This window comes from Benincasa hispida, chromosome 6, assembly GCF_027475165.1.
Source record: "Benincasa hispida cultivar pf3 chromosome 6, pf3_genome.v1.1, whole genome shotgun sequence".
Lineage (NCBI taxonomy): Eukaryota > Viridiplantae > Streptophyta > Magnoliopsida > Cucurbitales > Cucurbitaceae > Benincasa > Benincasa hispida.
The window spans coordinates 4,457,155-4,461,818 of record NC_143483.1 but is presented as its reverse complement, the minus strand read 5'-3'; the positions used below and the strand labels follow the sequence as shown (position 1 = coordinate 4,461,818).

Here is a 4,664-nt window from a genome sequence, read left to right as displayed (position 1 = left end):
TCGCAAATGCCTATCTATTTGATTCTCTCTATCTCTCTTTCTCTCTCTCACTTGATACATGACTAATATACACTTGATACACTTAAATGTTATACTTGATAATGATATGCTTGACTGATATGTTTGTCAATCATGCACTCGTCTATACAATTGATAAACTTTGATACACTTGGCTAATATACTTTAAATACTTGATAATGATGCACTTGACTGATAAATTGTGATAAATTAGTCAAAATGTATTCTTTTTTTTTATACAATTGTAATCTCTTGTTGACAAATTTTACTAATATATTAGTGAATATATTTAGTATGTAACATAGTTATTTGAGATTTTTTTTCGAATATTTGTCATAATGTATGTGTTGCAACTGATTTATTTTAAATTTGGTATATCAATTTATATAATAATTTTAATAAAAGGAAAACCCCGCAAATGAAACAAAAAATAGAATGAAGTTAAAATTAAACATAAAGATCTATCCCAATTGTAAAGATTAATCAAAATAAAATCTTGAGAATACAACAAAGTTTAATAAAATCCAAAAAAAAAACATACCAAAAATAAATAAATAAGTAAACCCAAAAATATGTACAGAGAGAAGAAAATTAAATAAGAAATGAGATGAAAAAGATTAAAAATAGTTGTATGTGAGATAAATAATATATAAAGAGAAAAAATAGGAAAGAAAACTAGAGTGAAAGATTTATTTTATTTTATTCTTTTTTAGAACAGGTGGGAGAGAGGTTAGGTAGAAAGAAAAAAAAAACAAAAAATGTACATTGAAGCAAGGATAAATAGAATTTAGGGTGTGTTTGGTATGTGATAAAAGTAGAGAGTTGAGTTGAGTTGAGTTGATAATTATTATCTGGAGAGTTAAATTATCTGGGGAGTTAAATTGTCTGTGTTTGTTTGCAGAGTTGAGTTGAGTTGATAATTATTGTCTGTGTTCGTTGTGCAGAGTTGAGTTGAGTTGAGTTGGGGATCTGATGCAGTTTTTTGTGAATGAAATTAGTTCTATTTTTTTTTGTTTATTTTTTATTTCATTCTTTTATTTTTTAGTTTTATGTTTTGCTATTGTTGATTGATTTTCAAATATACATGTATTTTCTCAAATCATTTATGACATAAACTAGACAATCTCAATTTTTTTTCTCAATTTATAGAACATAATAGATTATTTTTCATATATTCTTTTCAAAAACTGTAATAATTCTAATTCTCTTCAATCGGTAAAACATACCAACAAAATATATTTCATATTGCTGCTCAATTAATTGGTATATTGTATATTATATGTATATATATTGAATGTTTGTATATATATTGAAGGTAATTATCCCAATTACTAATTGGTATATTGTATGTATATATATTGAATCTTGCTAACTTAACTTTATTATTTCACAAATCATACAGTTTATTTTTATATAATATGGATACTATATTTGGAATTGAAATTGTACATAGGATAATTACCTTTCATTTGATTATGATGGTGAGAATGTGATGTAGTACAATAATATTTTTCATAAGATCACAAAAATAATATGAACCAACAGAACATGTGGCCGTTTCCAAAAAAAATTCACAAAATATATATTCTTTTCGATACTTATAATATCCGTGTCATAATACAAACACAAAAATTACATATCATGACATATGCAAAAGTTATCATTCTTTTCGACATGACAGTCCATTGTCCATTTACTGTTATCCAAAAGAACTATAAACAAAATATAGGGGTGTGGTCAGTCTACATGTTTCTTCCTAATAGACGGAGGCAGTACCTCTTCCGTGCGTGTTCTGGTACTGCAAGGAAGCAATCTGTCTTCTGAATGTTTGTGACAAAGAGGTCAATAAGGGTGACCTAATCATCCTCATCCAGGCCATCAATGCTATATATGACATTTACTACTTCCTTCCGACGCCCGAACTCCAGCTCATACTTCTCCTTTTGCCACGATACAAGTCTACCCATGTGTGTGCTCTGCATTCCAACAGTCGATCTCATGATGTCGATCATTTCAGCTTGGAATGATGGCCTCTTCCTCTTACTGCCTCGAGATGACTCGGCAGATACACTCGCTCTACCTATAGATTGCTCTGTTGGCTCTTCATCTATTTCATCTTGATTTAATGGTGATTCTATCTGGCGTACCTCAGGTGTGTGACAGTCTTGTGATCCAAGTCGAATCTCATCTTCAAACTCTCTGAATGCATTCGTCGTCATCACGTATGGGTCCTCACTTGATTGCCCTACTGCTCTGTCTTTCCCAAATACGGTGGAGAGGTCATCGTAATGTGGGAATGGCTTATTCCACATCCCCTTCGCATTAGGATGACTCTGCATTGATACACATACACATTATTAATATTTATATTATAACACGTACCTGTACATTTTTTTTTCCCTAGAATCTTACCCGAACCCAAAGATCGAAAATCTCCCTCTTGACCTGGACACATTTGAACTCCTCATTCCAGCCGAACCTCGACTGACTTAACATCTCTAATACTGTGTTGTATTGTTTCTTCAGACTCCTCTGCACTCAATGGTGTTCTGATTCAATGCGGACCCGGGCACTTTCTCATACAGAATTTGCTCCAAGTGTTGTAGGTATCCTGGTCGAAATGTCCCATTGTCGGACCTCCAACCGGTCTCCACCAAATACAATAGAGCTTCCACTAACTTAGCGTCCTCCACCTTCGACCATACGTGTTTAGACCTCTTACCATTACCTGCCATTATGTTGCATGCATACGTTTGTTGAATGAAAAGATGTTATTAATTAAACACATGCACAAACAAAGGATAAACTACTGAAATTATATGTTCCAATTTAACTTGTTCACACAGAGTCTTGGTACAAAACATTTTCACGACATACTTGGAATGTTCCATAATTAAATTCCATTCAGTAGTAAAAGAAAAGTAAGCAATGAACATTGAATAATCAAACTCTTTGCCATTGAGTAAACATTTCGACCGCTAAGTCATCCTTGAACTTGGTCCATTCTTCCGATGATTCAACAAATTCAATATGATCCCCATCAAAACCCACTGATGCAGAATTCTCCTCATCGGGCACGTCAAACATTGCACCGATTCCCATCTCCCTTGTGATCAAGTTGTGAATAAGGCAACATGCAGTTATTGTTCGATATTGGACTTGTATTGGGTAGAATGATTTTTCCCTAAGAATAGCCCACCGCCCCTTTATCAACCCAAACACTCGCTCGATAACGTTCCTTGCTGAAGAATGTTTCATGTTGAAAAATTCTCTTGCAGTTTTCATGCGTTTCCTACTCCATGCCAATCGGAGAGATGGTATCGTTCCCCTCTGTACGGTACCAAGAATCCTTCAGCGTTGGGGTATCCAACATCACATAGGTAATAGTATCCTGTACACGTTTCGAAATGTCATGTACATGTATTGTGGCATGTACGCATGTTTAAATAATGTATACGGTTATTATAATACCCTTTGGAACTCTCAATCCGTACGGTCTCGAAAGCGCATCCCTAAGAACCCTCGAATCGGCTGTAGACCCTTCCCACCCTGGAAAAACGAAGACGAACTCCCAATTTTAATCACACACCGCAAGAACGTTTGTGGCAATCTCCCTTTCTCGTCCTATATCGAGGTCGATCGACGACACTAACATTCACTTTAATGTATGTGCCGTCTAGTGCACCTAGACAATTTTGTTTCTCTCAAGTGATCAGAATGAATTATAAAAAAAAATCTATCGTTGCATGCATATTTATGACGTATTCATATAAAAAAACTGAGTACTTTTTGTACCTGAAACCACTTCCATCTTCCATCGATGCATGTATTTGTGATCGGTTCTGGTTTTCTTAACAAAACAGTGTGAAGTTGTAAGACTGCCCTAAGAACTGCGTTGAAATATCTCGAAACTGTCTCACCAGACCTCGAAAAGTTTCTGCGTACCACTTGATTCTTGATATCATGTGCAAGAATGTGTAGGAATATCACAACCATCTCTTCGACATCCATACATCTTGTTGGTTCCAAACAACCAGTCGACCGTAGCATATTACATAGAATCGTAAAGGTACGTCTATCCATTCGGGTGCTTTCATGACATGCCAAGTCACTCTTGTAAATTAGGCGAAAGAAGATCAATTACCTAATGCAATGCCTAGCATATATCGGTTGTCTCTCTATCTTTCAGTAGTTGTTCAATAATGTGGTTAGTGTTACGAACAATTGTATTTGAGAGTGCGAAATAATTCTCATGATCGAAAAGAGGTCTTCAACAGTATCCATCTTTATAGGGAAAGAGATAAACAAGTTTTTCCTGAGAGGGTAAGGTATTTGGTGGATTATGTTTCATGATTAAGAAAGAATAGCAAACGATGTCAAGCGTCGGTATTGGGCATATTGGATTATAGTTTAGATTTATGGTGTTATTTTCTAATGTACTTATAATAATCTAAAAATACATGTTTTCAAGAGCTTAGTGGGTTTTTTTTCTAAGGATAGGGTTGAGGGTATTTTAGTTAAGTCTTTTTAAGGGCCTAGTGGGTTCTTTTTTTTCTCTCTCTCTCTTTCTTATTCTTCTTATTTTTTTTCCCTAGATTGGTTTATGAACAATTTGTATCAGCTTCTAAAAACTTGTCATACTCCTA

At 34.3% G+C, this 4,664-nt stretch overlaps 1 pseudogene; it reads right to left on the bottom strand.

Annotated features, from left to right (window-relative positions):
• Positions 1-1,874: 1,874 nt before the first annotated feature.
• Positions 1,875-4,101, bottom strand: LOC150035358 (uncharacterized; annotated as a pseudogene).
• Positions 4,102-4,664: the final 563 nt, after the last annotated feature.